At 47.9% G+C, this 16,048-nt stretch overlaps 1 long non-coding RNA gene across 2 annotated transcripts; it reads right to left on the bottom strand.

Moving 5' to 3' along the window:
• Nucleotides 1-770: 770 nt before the first annotated feature.
• On the bottom strand, nt 771-15,384 carry LOC131914643 (uncharacterized). 2 transcript variants are annotated; one of them, XR_009380171.1, is made up of 4 exons: nt 15,165-15,384; nt 3,459-3,539; nt 2,780-2,927; nt 771-1,400 (listed from the first exon to the last, which is right to left on the bottom strand). It is a non-coding gene; the product is annotated as an uncharacterized LOC131914643 (long non-coding RNA). The 2 variants fall into 2 exon arrangements; XR_009380170.1 differs by lacking the exon at nt 771-1,400 and having other exon boundaries at nt 1,407-2,927.
• Between the last annotated feature and the right edge of the window lie 664 nt (nt 15,385-16,048).

Here is a 16,048-nt window from a genome sequence, read left to right as displayed (position 1 = left end):
AGAAGACAAGTTTCTGATTGTAATCAGCCTCCAAAACTGCCGGATGTCACTCCTTGTTGAAGATCAAAGGATGACTGAGAGACTAAAGAGGTGTGCCTTGGGAAGGGTCCTGGTGTCTACTGTCCCGGCATTGGGTGTCCACTCTGACCCTCTAAACCCAGAGTTGTTGAACACCAGGTCATATTGAAGGAAGTGTCCAAGTGGCATGAAGGTTGAGCTATCATGGGTAGTCACTGCATTTTGCATCACCATCTACAACCGTGACCACCAGATGAGTCTCCCCCGCCCCCATGGAGAAACAGGGCCCAAGAACCAAGCATCTTGCCTGTAAGGTGAGATGAGGTTTTAGGCCAGTAGGTGACTACTAAGTCAGGCCTCCGGTCTATAATGAAGCCAACAGCTGGAGAAGGTATGCATTTGCTGTTACTATGTCAGGGAGTCCTGCTGGGGACAAACGAAGTGAACCAGGCAAGTACTGAGACTTTGAGATGCACAGAGGTGTGCACCAAAAGGCTGAGTGGTTTTTCTGTGGCATGGCTACATCCATACTGTTCAGGACATGTTTTTCTGTGGCATGGCTACATCCATACTGTTCAGGACATGTTTTTCTGTGGCATGGCTACATCCATACTGTTCAGGAAATGTTCCTTTGGCCTCTTACCCAAGAGAAGAGAAGTGGATGACGGACTCACAACGCCAGCCAGCTCATTCATATACTCACCTGAACTGCTCCTCGATTTTCCAGGGGGAGAAGACACAGTCACAGGAGCTACTGTGTACCAGGCTTTTAGCATCCATCCTCTTTATGGATTCCACAGATGTCACCTCACATGGAGAACACACTGTGCACCTTAAGGGACCCTAAGTAGTTGTTCTTGGCCACAAAAAGTTTCATTGGAGAATCTTGTAACTTTATAGCCAGTCTCTTGGTCCCAGTCATAATACCCTTTGTATCCAAAGGTCAATGCCAGAATTCTTGGGGCCATCTTTTCTTTCTTTGGCCCTCTTGAAGTATATGTTTTCCGGGAGATATGTGAGTAAAGTAGGCTTCTGAAGGACAGAAGATCCACGATCAGGCATGTTGGTGAGGAGCTGTTTCTGGGTATGTTTCCAGATCCTGCAGCCAGGATAGCAGCAGGGCAGTAAGCCTAGCTCAACTCTGCAGAGGTTTCCTAACTAGGCCCTGCTAGTATCTTCCCAGGGCTGGTCACAAAGGAAGGAGGCCCCGAACTCCAGCAAAAATGCACTCATTATTCTCTGAAGAGGTGGCAGGCCTTGGTTCTGGAGAACAGGAAACTTTATGCCAGTTATCCATTTCTCTAGAATGTTCTTCCTCTTTTCCTTATCCAGATAGACCATCTATGTCTCTTCCTCATTCAATCTGAAGGACTTCCTCTGCCCTGGAGGAGACAAAGTCGTGTTAAAATGGCATTGTTCATGCCTACCCTGTTTAGAAAACACTAATTGAGCCAAGTTCAAAGCCAAATGAAGCAGAGATGGGACCCTAAAAGAGTGGAGAAGATTTAAGAGGTAGTTCCTTCAGCAGGTAAGGAGGGCATGGACCTCAGTCAGATCACAGTGTCTTCTTTGAACACAGAAAACTTTGGGGTTTTATTCACAGAACCTCAACATATTCATGGATGGGTGAGTTCATTGCTGAGCATGCTAAGTAATGTATTCACTACATTGCTGAACATCTCAGTTTAAGGTTACGGGGCACATGTTTAAAAGACTGAAGTGATGGACAGAAACACCTGTGGGCCTACTCAGTTTGCAAACTGAGTCATGCAGTTGTGATGCTTCAAATAGTAGGAGGGACTCTGAGAAGGTATAGTGATACAGGAATTTTGTGACTGTGACTATCACAGCGGGCACCAGGGAAAAGCTGCTCCCTCTGGGGCACAAGGCTCACAGGGAGATGTTGGAGCACAGGCAGCTACTTCTAGAATTCACATCCAAAAACTGTTGGTGAGCTGTGCCCATATCACTCACTGAGAGCAAAATGTAGTTACACGTGCCAGGAAGCCCAGGAAGTCCCCAATCCACAAGACACAAGGCTCACTGAGCCCTCACCTTCTGTGAACTGCATGGCTGCAGTGTGGGGGCTCATGCTTCAGTTGCATTGACCTTTCTGCAGTTATTGGGGGGGACACTGTCCTTATATTAGAACATTAGCTCCGGGAGGGTCTGCCAAAGAGGTCCCCTGAAATAGGACCTCTGAGTTTCTGCTCAGAGCCCAGAAACTGGGTGAAAAGATGATGGTGGTTGACTGATGGCCAAGTTATAAATGTTGTGCTGGTGGCTCGCTCCACCCCTAACCAAGATGCAGAGACGGTGGTAGCCCACAAAACAGGGCCTATAAAAGAGCCATTGGTCAATGAGCTGGAGCAACTTCAACTTTCTTCAGGGACTTCCTAGATAGGGGGCACAAAACTGCTACTACTTCTCCTCTACTAACTAGTCAGCTTTGGGGCACCTGAACCTCTGTGCAGATTCTCGCATCTTATATGTCTACTTAGATTGAATTAATTGTAAAGTGTCCTTTAAAGAGAAGCACCTTCCTTCCTCAGTGTCCCCCTGAGGGAGGAACAGGGCAGGAATAATGGAAACTAAAGACCTGTGGATGTATATTGTTAGGCATCTGGCTTCGTAAAGCTTGCCTGCTCTCATTAAACTCTGGTTGCTTAATATTCAACTGCTTCTGAACTCTTTCATTTTAGGAGCATAGGAACCCAACTGGAGCCCCTCCCCACCCCCATTAAACTGTGGACTGTCTCACAAGCTCCAAACTCTCATCTGGCCTCTAGGTATTTGCGGATCTTGGAGGCAGGGCAGGATCTCTCCTCATGTGCTGCTCCCTGTGCTTGGATGTCAGTAGAGAAGTCACAGCCTCTGAAGGCCCTGGCACTCTCCATGGTAGCATCAGTCTGCAAGACAGAAACCGCATCCTCTATAGTTGATACCCAAACTCCTCGGCATTCTCTCAGTAGACCACATCTCTTCAGTTTCTCCCCAAGGGCCCACAGTTGAGACTCTCCCTGGGATGCCCCATTCCCTACAGGGCAGGGTCTCATGGCTCACCCACTGAAAGGCAAAGAAGAACCCATGAGGGTGATGCGGACAAAGTTGTGGGAAGGTGGGGCTTTTATTTGGCTCAAGTTTCTTCTAGACTTGGTTTGGAGAATGGCTGTGGATGGACAGAGATACTAAGGGGGATGTAGCGGTGGTGGATATTGTAGACTGAAATTTGGAAAAGACAGATAAAACAGGGAATGTCTAGCAGCTCAGCGGTCATCCCAGGACCTCCTATAGAGGATAACTGATGGCAGGATCCATGTTTACGCAGTATGAGGATGCTGCTGGCCTTGAGCAAGCCAGAAGCCCTCATAGACCAGGACAGGAAGTCCAGGTGAGGAGGCACTGACACCCCCACCCCCATCTGGAAGCCTATTGAGTACCTTGACTAGGCTGATGCAGTCAACAAAGCAGACAGTTCTGCTGAAGATACTGGAATGGACTGAGCTCTCTCCAGAATCACCCTAAGAAAGGAGAGGAGTTAGTACAGGATCAGAAACACCAAGTGCCTGAGTCAGGGCCCACACAGCGACACTGGCTCAAATCTCAAGGGTAGTGAGATTGGACATCAAGCAGCTCCTGGGCCTGTTGACTGGCGTTAGAATGGAGAAGGCAGAACCTAGCTGGAGGAAGGAGGTCACTGGCCGTGTGTCTTTGGAGGCTGCATCTTGTCTCAGCTGCTTTCTATTACAGGTCACTCTATTTCCCACCCACCATCAGGCGATGCCCCAGCACACTCTCCCCTCCAGGATGCTGAACATTCTGAAGCTGTAAGTTAAAGCCAGCCCTTCGCCCCTTAGCAGTTTCCAGCTAGGGGTTTGTTCTCAGCACCAGAAGCTGGCAAGCACACTGTCTCTCAGGTCTGCATTCAGAACACTGTCATCAGGGGCCACAATGCATTCAAACCATGAGAGACAGGGAATGAATGCTTTCTTAGCAACTGTCTAACTAACCTACCACAGTCCTCAGCCAGTCTCTCCCAGTCTCCATTCTTGGCATCTACTCTATGTACAGCCTTGCTGAATCAAGCTCAGCACCTGCTCGGTGGTGAGAGAGTTGTCCTTACCAAGCACTGGCCATGCATCCCAAGGCCAGTGCACAGCACCACCTTTATGACCACATTCTAGGAGGCAAATGTAACTGTGTCTCTCCATATTACTAGGAAACTGAGGCATAGAGAAATAGCCTACTTTTTCAAAGCTCATTCAGCTACTACCAGAGCCAGGATGTGAACCAAGGAGAGATGTAAGTAACATCTGAGACATTAACCAGCAGCAGCACCCTTCACCCCCAGGCCCAAGGCACAATTCTAAGATTCCCGTTTTACCTCCAGAGACATTGAGTGGTACACATAACAGGGTGGGAAGCTATGGAGGGACACAAATTTCAGCTAGGTGACCAGTCCTATGCTTCAGTTTCCCCATGGTGAAATGGGATACTAACCTTTCCCTTACATAAACATGAAGATTAAAAATAATGCATCCTGCCATGTACCTGGGCCATGGCAAGTGCTCAGAAGTGCACAGTTAACACCATTCAAGATGAATCTGGGGGCAAGCGGTGGGCAAATGAGGAAGCAAAGGTCTCTTCCCAGCTCCACCAGGACTATCAACTTCACAGCAAGCTCTCCAACCTGACTATCCAAAACAAACAGCTGACCCACAGCCAGGGACATGTGCCAGCAGTCACTAGCGTTCATTCTCTGCATACCATAATCCATTGTGCCGACAGGGAAAACTGCTGGTAGAGTGTTTCAAGCCCATTTGGCAAATGCAATTAATTGGTCAGCATTAAATTGTCTTTCCATAATTGCCCATGCAGATGCCCAGGCAGGAAAAAGGGACAGAATGAAAAGGCCATTAATGTCACTTCCTTGCCAGTGATTAGCTGCGCTGGTGAGAGATGCGGAGCAGTCCAGACACCGCAGTGGAGACCTGACTGCCCATTCACTCGCCACCCAGGCTGCAGAAGATCCTGGGAGGCAGTAATTCATCTGCACAGTGTTTCTGTGCTGCTGGCTACTTCTGAAGAGAGACGTCAGGTTCTGGGGCTGTGCCAGCTCCTCCAAGCCCTGAATCTTCAAGTTGTAGGTACATTTCCAGCCAAGGCTGTGAGCCAGGCCTGAGGTATTGATAGGACCCCCTCTTCAACAGGGAGAGTCTGGCTAGCCCAGGCTGAGTCTCACATGCACCCGGAGGAGATCTTGGCAGCCGATGCTCACAAAATCCCTGCCTCTCTGATCCCAGCCTGAATCACCCAGCTGCACCTGAGCCATGATTAACAGAACCATGGGGCTAAACAAGCTTCCCTGAAAACCGCCCCTCTAGGGGTTCTCACAAGGTCCAGACCCTCCCTGAGGACCTATGAGTCTTGCTGGGAGAGGAGGCATTTCTCCAGTGCTGTAGCCAATGTTAAGGTGCTTATGCTCCTGTAAATAACCCCTTATTCCTGTTCCTGTAAGCAACCATAGTGAAACTAATTGGCTCACATACTCTCACCCCGATAACCCCACCACTGTCCACACACTTGCCAGCTCTGGTCTTCTGTGCCAGCCTGTCCCCAGCCCACCCAAGACAGGGCTACTTTGCCAGGCGATTTTGAGACACATAGTCCCAGGGACGGCCTTCCAGATGCAGTGTGACCTTCCTCCCATGAGCCTGGAAACCTGCAGCCAACTCAACATCTCCGTGTGAAATGCATCCCGTGGGCACTGCTTGCCCGGAGACTCCAGCGCAGGAGTGGCTTCCTTGACAGAGTGACACAAAGCCAGCCTAGCCCATGGTGAATTTGCCCAGCCTAGAAACTGTCTAAATATTTAAATAATTCACATCTAAGTAGCAGGAAACTTCCCAAAAGAATCACCTTTAGTCTGAGAAGATGTAAAGCCATGCTCCTATACAGCCCGGCAGAGGCGGCCCCTTCCAGCTTGCCTCAATTCCCGTTTGCCATCAAATTACCCCATCTGGCATTTACATGGAGGAATTCTAATACAATAATAATAATAATAAACACCAGATAGTCACCTGAACAGATTGGAAAGGAGGAAATGGAATCCTTTCTCTTTGCAGATAATATGAGTTTAAGAGTAGGAAATCCTAATTGAAACTTCATATACATACACACAGATGTGCCTGAAAACTTCACATACATACACACAGATATGCCTGAAAACTTCACATACATACACACATATGTGCACAACACTCCAAGAACTAACTAGTGAGTCCAGCAAGATGACAGGATATGAGATCTGCACACAAAGGTCAACTGCATCCTTATCTATTAACAGCGAACAGATCTAAACTGAAATTTGAATATCATATTCAATTGCTTTAAAAAAAATGAAATACCTGGGAATAAATCTAGCAAAATATCCCAGGGCTTCTATGCTGGAAACTAAGCAACATGAGAGAAATCAAAGACTATCTTAAGAAATGGAAAGGCATGCCATGCTCATGGATGGAAGGACGCGACACAGTACAGATGTCCATTCTCCCCACCTGAATACACGGGTCTAAAGCAATCTCGACCAAAACCCAGCAAGACACGGAGATGGTGTCTACATGTTTGCAGAAACGTGATAAAGGAAAACAAGGGGACAAGTCACCCACTTTTGAGACTTACTATAGAGACACAGTATCAAGACAGTGTGGCACAGATAGAGGGGCCCACACACAGAACAGTAGAACAGACAGACAGATGTGGTAAACCCACAAACACACCCCCACAATCCCCCACAGGGATTTTTTTTCCAGTATGCAGAAACCAGTGGCCTCATGCACATCACGTAAGTGCTCTACCACTGAGCCACACCCCAGCCCTGGCCACTGACAAAGATACAGAGTTCACTGGAGGAAAGACAGCGCCTTCTGCAAGTACTTGGAAGCCTATAGGCAAAAGGCAGAGGAAAGTTCTGAGAGAGAAGGGACCTTACTTTGGCCACAGCTCTATGCTGAACATCAGCAGCAGTAGGAAGAATTTAATAGGCACTCAAACACATGCCAAGTGCGAAATGGTTATTTTAAATTTTTTAGACTATCTTTTTTTTTTTTTGGCACGATGAGCCACCCAGAGCCCTGAATATCTAACATAGTTAACCTTAACCCAATCAGATGGGTGTTATTATCCTTCCAGCCACTCACTGGCTCTATTAACCACATTCAGAGAAGGTGCCATGCCCAGGAGTAGTTAGCTAACACAACACAAACTCAATGGTATTTTTGTACACTTTTTGTCCCATAATGTTGTTTGGGCTTTTGGTTGTTGTCTTATTGGTCTTTTGCTTGTACATTTTAGCTTCTGGTTTTTGTGTTTTTGTGTCTAGCAATGGTCTCTGTGGTTTTGTTGTATTGGTTGTTTTGTTTTTGGTCGATTGGTTGGGTTTTTTTTTTTTTAAGATTTATTTATTATGTATATAATGTTCTGCCTGCTTGTATATCTGCAGGTCAGAAGAGGGCACCAGATCTCATTATAGATGGTTGTGAGCCACCATGTGGTCACTGGGAATTGAACTCAGGACCTCTGGAAGAGCAGTCAGTGCTCTTAGCCTCTGAGCCCTCTCTCCAGCCCGGTTGGTTGGTTTTTAAAGAGAAAGAGAAAGGGCTTGAAGTTGGGTGTGGGGAAGGTAGGGAGGATCTGGGAGAACTTGGGGGAGGAACAAACATGATCATAGTATACTGTATGAATTTTTTCAATTAAAAAATAAAAATAAAGATAGCTCGATGGGTAGAGTACTTCAGTGTACAAACCTAAGGACCTGAGTTTGAATCCCCACACCTCCATAAAAAGCTCAAAATCTTCAGATGTAAGAGTGGTCCTCACCCTTCATCAAGGAAACTTCTCTTTGCAACAGACAGAGACCATTACAGAAAACCACAACCAATCAAAATGCAGAGTTGTGGAACCCAGTCACAGTGGATACATCTACAATATAACTCCCTCACCTAAGGCTCAGGGAACATTGTGTAAGACAGGGCGGAAAGATTGTAAGGGTCAGAGGATCAGTTTACTGTGAGACAATGTCTCCTAGGAAATGTTAGAAGCTGCACCCGTGAAGTCTCACCAGCATGGCTGCCCAAATGTGAACTGAACAAGGACAACAAAGATGCTAGTGTTGGGGGATGGCAGGGCAAGGGGGGTGGCACTCAAGCCCTATGGCCTCAGCCTACACAAAGAACTACAGACAACTAAGGAACGCTAAGAAAGGGATAAATGACCTTCCCCAGGGAAGAGCACACCAACTGGCTGTCCAGTGTCAAATGGTCAGCCCTGGAAACATACATACAAGTAGCATTGTGCAGACCGAGCACATTCGATTTAGGAGTGGGTGAATGTGTATGAGTGTGTGTGCGCGCACACGTGCGTGCGTGCGTGCGTGCGTGCATGTCCATCTAACAATTATTAATGGGGAAAAAAGGCCATGAATTTGAAAGAGAGCAAGGAAGGGCATAAGGGAACCTCTGGAAGAAGAAAAGGAAAGGGAGAGATGATATATGCATAATAATTATATGAAATCTCTAAAACAAAATAAGTAGATAAAAGCTGGGTGTGGATGTGGCTCCAGTGCAGACTGGGAGCTCACTGGCCAACCAGCTTGGCTGAGACAGTGAACTCTGGTGTGGTGAGAGGCCTTGTCTCAAGGAAATACAGCAGAGAGTGACAGAAGAAAACATGTCCTCCCCTGGTCTCCAAGTGTGTGGGCAATGGCACACACCCCTGTCCACTCATGTGCATACCACACACATGCACACAGTCTTTAAAAAGAGAAGGAATTGTTTTTTAAGCAGTGGCTACAGGAAGGATATACACTGTCTAGCTGAATCCTCTCTTTCAGCCCTTTCCTCTGAGGAAGGAACTGAGGAGGCCAGCTGTGGTGACATACACCTGTGATCCCAGCACTGGAGGAACTGAAGCAGAATGGTAAGTCCCAGGCCAGCCTAGGATGCAGCGAGACAGCAAGACAGCGTCTCCAAAAGGAGGGGAAGGCAGTTGACTGGCAATGACCCCAGGCCCTACTGTCCGAAGACCAGAGCTGCATGCATCCCCCCAACCCATGCTCCCAGGCCTTTGCTTAGAGACTGCTTAGTGTATACAGCTTAAATACCAGCGCTCCTAGTGGGGCACGGTTCACCAAGCCAGCTCATTTATTCATTAATTTGCTTTCCATATTTCCAAACAGAGGTGGCTGCAGGCGGGGCGAATCAATATTGCACTCTGCGATTCATCTTCGTTCCTGCCACCTCCTGCACCAGCTCCTCGCGCGGCTCCTCCGAGGGTCCTGAGCGCTGACGAATGGGATTCTCTGAGGCAGCCACACCACGTTAGCAGATTAAATCATTAATATCTGCATCGGTCATTTTTACGAGCCTCCCTTACCCCAGATGCCGCCGCCCTGTTTAGAGACCCGTGCAGACATGCTGAGGCCAGAATTGCCACTTCTGTGCCGTGATTGGCTGTGAAAGTCGAAATATTGATTTTTCTCTTCTGCATTTCTAAAAGCAGGTATATTGCCCACAGTTGCAGAAACTACTGAAACGAGGTCTGAATTCCTACCCACTGACCCCACCCGCACTCTACACCACAGGGTTTTTCTAGAGAGAAGAAAATGGTCTTGGAATTAAAGCTTCAAGTTAAGGCCTATGGGTTTGTGGCGGAGGTCCGCACCAGGACTCTCCGGCCTCCCAGCCACCCACAGAGATGTCACGTGTTCTACACGCCTGTGTTTGTTTCCCCGGCATTCGAAGGTGATGCTGCAGACTTCCAGAAACTGAGTATTTCTTTCTGGTTTCCTAAAATCATGTGTATTACCCATAAATTGGACATTCCATCTTTAGAAACTAAGTTGAGGCCATAAGAGCAAAACCTTCAAGGTGGATTAGTGTCCTTAAAACAAGAGGGGATGGGCTGGAGAGATGGCTCAGAGGTTAGGAGCACTGACTGCTCTTCCAGAGGTCCTGAGTTCAATTTCCAGCACCCACATGGTGGCTCACAACCATCTGTAATGAGATCTGGCGCCCTCTTCTGTATACATAATAAATAAATAAATCTTTAAAAAAAAAAAAAACAAGAGGGGAGGACCCACTGAGGTGGCCTGGTGAGTCACACCGGTAACCTTAGTGCTGGAAGGAGGGGAGAGAAGAAAGGGGAAGAGAGACCCTCAGAGCCTTGGAAATCATAGGCCAGCCATGGAGCCACCAGTGAGCTCTGGGTTCAGTGAGAAACACTACCTCAAAATCCATAGGAAGATACCCAACATCCACCTCTGACTGCACATTTTACCTGTATCCACACATGTACACACACACACACACACACACACACACACACACACACAAACACACACACACACTACACAAACATACAAAAATAAAAGTCAAAACAAAAATAAACCAAAAGGAAAGACCCCATGTGGGAGCCCTCGTGGAGGAGCACTGCCTCCTCCCTGGCTAACAGGGTCCAGGGACCGGAACTTCCCTGCTGCAAGCAGAGGGCCCTTGAGTGTGCTTTTGCTCTGCCCTGGGCTTAACTCTCTCTTAAAGGAGCAACTGATAAATACTTAAGGAATTCTTTCAAAGTGGCACAGAAGGGATCATAGATGACAGGTGATGAGAAGAACTGTATCACAATAAAACTTTATTTATAAAAGCAGGGGACAGGCTGAACTGGCCTGGGTCATATCCCCCATTCAGCAAGATGGGCTTTTAGGCATGAGGCTGACTGAGCCCTGAGCGAGTGCTGGCTTGCCCTGTACCATGCAGGGAAACCAAAAGGCAGGGACTTTGAGGTACTTCCTTAATTCTTCATCCCTCTCTCCTCCTAGATTTTGATGGTTTACATATTACTATACCAGGTTACATAGGGCCATTTATGCAAATATGACTGTACTTGGCATTATCCTCCCATGCCCCACTACTCTTCCCTCTCAAGACCTCCCCTCCCTTTGTCCCCTGAACATCTTCACATCTACTTCCAGGTCATACATATAGACATGATTTTAGGAATCAAAAAAGTCCCCTAGCTAGAAAGTTATTTTTTTCTCCTAAACCCTAAAAAAAAGCTGTCTTTGAGGTTTAAAAAAAAGCTACTAAAAAACTATTGAAAAGTGTGACATTATCTGCTAACTATGAGATGTTTAAATTCATATAAAATAATAAATCATTACATGTCAGCATAGGTAATTTTATACAACAAAAATTAAACATGGCCCCCATTCTCCCTCCCCCCAAATTAGGGGCGGTCAGGCAGGCACAGCGGGAACAAAGTTCCCCCTCCACCCAGTGGAACCAAGAGAAGTACCAAGCCTCCTCCACGGAGCAAAAGCCAACCTGGAGTCACTAAGGCAGACATGGAGAAGAAATCTCCCAGCAGAGGTAAAGCTGAATGCTTTACAAGGGGCTCCTGATGTCACCCCACCTCACACTCCCCCTAACCCACTCTCCACTCCCCTCTAATTTCTTGAGCTATTCCCCCACACACTGTCCCAGCCACACAGACCTCTGTCCTCTTCCTCACCCAGCCAAGTTTGATCTCACTTCAGAGTTCTTGTACATCTGCTCCCTCTGCCTGGATTCTGAGAGGCCACAACCAGTCTACCCATTGATCTCAGTAAGTTCAGGCAAGATCATCCAAACCCGCCCCGCCCCGTGGCAGCAGAATGCCTCAACCAAGTGATAGACTCACAAGAAAGTATGAGGTTTGCGTCACCTCATTGTGGAGTTCCTTCTTACACAGCATAGCTAGCCGACACAGAGGCTGTGCTACAGTGGAACTCTTAACAGAAGCATTTATTCTGTACAGTCCTCATCAGAAACATGGGGGAGTTGGAGATTTTAGTCTGCCTTTGTCTGGAATTTCAGCAGTGCCCAACTCTGTGGCTTAGCCTGATTCTGGAACTTTCTTCCCTTGGCTTGTAGGACACACTATGTCTTAATTTCTTTTCCTGATACTGTGACAAAAGCAACTGAAGCCAAAAGTGTTTTTTTATGGCACACAGTCAGACGTCCACTGTGGCAGAGGAGTTCTTAGAGAAGGATGTGATGTGGTCACATCACATCCACAGTCATGAAATGGAAAATGGTGAAAGTTTGTTTTCTCCATTTTATACAGTTCGAGGACCCCAGCCAGGGGATGTGTCCCCCACAGTGGGCAGGCCTTCCCACCCCAGTGAACCTAGTCAAGGTAATCCCCATAGCCATGCCCTAGGGGGACATGTCTCCTAGGTGATTCTAGGTCAAGTTGACAATTGAGACTAGCCACCACAGCCCATAATGAGCATATTGCTCCCCACTTATGCTTCCAGATTCTTCTTATGTCCTCACCCTCCAGTGACTGGTTAAAATAGAGAAGTGTTAGTCAGCTCTCCTGACACCATGATAAAACACCTGAGAAAAATCAACCTACAGGGAGAAAAGGTTCTTTTTTCCTCACAGTTCAGAGGTTTCAGCCCCTGGTTTCTTGATACATTGTTTTGGAGCCTATGGAAAGGTAGAGAGAGCATCATGGCTGGGAGAGCATGAGAGACAGATCCGTTAGCCTCATGGTGGCTGAGAGCAGAAAAGAAGCTGAGGCTCCAGGATCCCCTTCAAGGGCATTTTCTGATGATTTGGCTCCCACTAGGCTCCACCTCTTAAAGGTCCAACCCCCTTAGTAGTGCCACAGGTTGAAATCCAAGCCTTTAACACATGGGCCTCGGGAGGCACTTAAGGTACAAATTATAGCAGTCCTCATGGCCTGGTCCATGGTGCCATGTCCCCATATTGTAACCTCATAGTGTTATCCCACTCATGGGTCCTCACAGCCAGATCCAGGGCACACACTTTCCTTTGTGGAAGTCACCCACCAAGAATGGGTAAGGTGTTCATGCTTGGTTTGAAGTGACAATCACCCAGGACCTGGGCTCAGTCAACAAACCTAGAGTGAGCAACTAGACCCTCCAAAAAAGGACTTTGTCCTTGAAGGACAACTTAGACAACTCACTGTGACTTCCTCTCACCCTCCACCCCACCCTTCTCCCTCTCCCTCTTTTTTCCTTTTCTTTCTCCCTCTTCAAGCAACCCTTTAACCTGTCTCACACCTATCTTCCATCTTTCATCCTCTTTCATGCCGATCGCGTCCCTTCCCTAGATGAACACAACAACCAACCAGATAGTCTCCCTGCTGTAATGTGGACCTCCTCCTTTAACCACAGTTCCTCCTTCACCCAGCAACCCAAACTGCAAGCTTCCCAAGCCACACTCCTGATAAAATTCTGACTTCCCATTGCTCCTATGGAAACAGTGAGGCCCAGGCTGGCTCCCAAAGGCAGCAGGTCATCCTGCTCATCCTCACTCTCTCCACTGCACCCACACTGGCCTTGCCTCAGTTCCTGAGGTGACTGCAAGCTTTCCCACCACCAGACCTCACTATTACTTCTTCCTGGGATGCTCTTACTCCCACCTCCACCTGCCTATCTCCTTTCAGTCCCTAGGTCTTAGCTACAACATCACTTCCTCAGGGAAGTCCTTCCTAGACCTCCTGACTGGATTGATGTCCTTAGCACACACGAAGGGGGTCTTGTGTGACTTGGCTTCCTGAATCCCTGTCGCTGACATGGCAATGAGAATTATTCTTAAGTGGGGACAGAGCTATGACACGGCACTGTATTTGCTCCTTCATGCTAGAACGCAGGCTACTCCTCTCCAGGGTCTGATCCTTCTCAAGAGCCACGGCTAGGAGAGAATTAGCAAGATCAGAACTCAGGTCAGTCTGACTCCAGAGCTGAACTCACCTCATCAGCAATTATCAAGCCTGGGTCCCAGGGGGTTCTGAAATTCAAAACGGGGACATCTTAGGAAGCTGGAAACCTGAACAAAGTCAGAACTTGAGATGCCATGCTCATCTCTCTGCCCACACGATTTGCTCCCAAGAGGAACAGACCGGTGTTTCCTCTCACTGTCCACGGCCTCATCCTGAACAGCATCTCAGTCGATCTTAAACTTGACTTCCCAGTCTGTGGTGTCTCCCACAGTTCCCACTCAGGTCTCCAGCTTACTCTGTGGCTATGACTCCCACTGTCTGTCAAGTTCTGTCGCCTCCAGCCACACTCACTCGTTAGAAAATGCCTCTTTGGTGGGCTGGAGAGATGGCTCAGCAGCTAAGAACATCGAATCTGGAGAACCCAGATTCAAATCCCAGCACTCACAGGGCAACTCACAACCATCTGTAACTCCAGTTCCAGGGGATCTAATACCCTTTTCTGGCTTTTTTGGGCCCCAGGCATACACATAGTACACATTCATACATGCAGGCAAAACACTCATACACATTAAACAAAGATAAATAACTTTTAAAAATACCTCTTCAGAGGCATGGGAGGTGGGCTTAATAAAGTGTTTGCTGTGTAAGAACAAGGACCTGATCAGGTTCAGGTGCCCAGCATGCATAAAAGCCAGACATGACAACATGCTCGTGCAATCCCAGAGCTGGGAGGCTGGAAACAGGAGGATACCCAGGGCTTGTTGACCAGCCAGTCTATCCAATCAGTGGGCTCCGGGTTCAGTGAAAGAACCTGCCTCAAAAAGAAGGTGGGGAGTGATTGGGAAAGACATGTAACACCAACCCCTGACTTCCAAAGACATGTCCACACATGGACATGGGGGGACACACGGACAGACGGACACACACTCATTCACTCATCCACACATCCACTACATATGCAAAGAAGAAGAAGAAAATATCCCACCCACCCCCAAGCTAATCTGACTTGGATTCTCTCCTGGACAGAAGCCAATGGTGGGTACACATCTTTGGTCCACTCAGGTAACTGATGACGTCAAATCCTATTAATAACTCTGGCAGCTTGCTTGTCCTTTCCCTTATATTATGGACCCCAGCCTCTACTTACCAATAAAAACCTATATTTTCCTCCAGGTTCAGCAATTCCATGCTCACCACCTCTTCCTGAACCACACTCTCTGTCTCATTCTCATCTCCAACCTCTCTCACCCCAACTCACCACTCAATCCTAAGGAAGTGGCTCCTCGAGAAAACACAAGCTTAGCCCTCCTCCAGTAGGCACCTTCCACAGCCCAGACATCTCCCTAGACTCTTACCATTCCATTACTTCATCCAGCTTCTGAATGCTATGGGGGTCTTGGGTGAGGACTGGTCATCTAAGGTTAGCGCTGAAGTCTTCCCAGGGGGACAGACGATAAAACTGTGGGTCTTCGACTCACTCAGACAGGAGAGAGGAGAGGCAGTCGTGGAGTGAGGGGCACTGACAGTGAGTCAGCTAGAGATCTGAGGTGGGAGACTTGAAATCGCAGACAGCTGGGGGGGGGGGGAACAGAGGGGGGAGTAGCCGAGATCAGCAGGGTTCTGGACACAAAGTAACAGTTAGAACTCCGTAGGAGGGCAGTTACACACACTGAGGGCAGTTATAGACCCGAGGGCAGTTACAGACCCCAAGGCAGTTACAGACTCGACGGCCTTTACAGACCTGGGGTCAACGGACAGAGTGAAAGCAACTGAGAAGCACCAGGCACTAAAAAAAATTATAAGAACAGCTCCCATCCCCTTAATTAGAGATGCCCCAGGGTTGGGGGCCTTGCTAGGGGTCTGGATTTGATTGTTTATAGGCTCCAGGGCCCTCCCGGGTCTTACCTCATTGTGGATAGATATTACCCTAGCCTTAGCGCTTGCAACAGTTGCAATCTCCTCCAGGAGCAGGGCAACAGCCAAGGAGCAGTCCTTCTTAAAGGGGCGAGTCCCTGTCTTCCAAGTCCCTCTGCCTCTCCTTTACATGGATCACCAGCTTTCTTTCTCTAGCCTGGTGCTTTCCCTGTGGAGATGTGAGCGAGCAAACACCTGTTCACCCCCATCAGGCACCGACTAAAGACATAGAAATCATCTCACCCTCATCTAGTTGGATGAGACAATACATCTATAGGGGTTACTTACTAAGAGTGTAAAAAGCCCACTCCCAAACCTGTATCCC

The sequence above is a fragment of the Peromyscus eremicus genome, chromosome 1 (assembly GCF_949786415.1).
Source record: "Peromyscus eremicus chromosome 1, PerEre_H2_v1, whole genome shotgun sequence".
Lineage (NCBI taxonomy): Eukaryota > Metazoa > Chordata > Mammalia > Rodentia > Cricetidae > Peromyscus > Peromyscus eremicus.
Note: the sequence above shows the minus strand (reverse complement) of the source record. Positions and strands in the feature narration are given on the sequence as shown.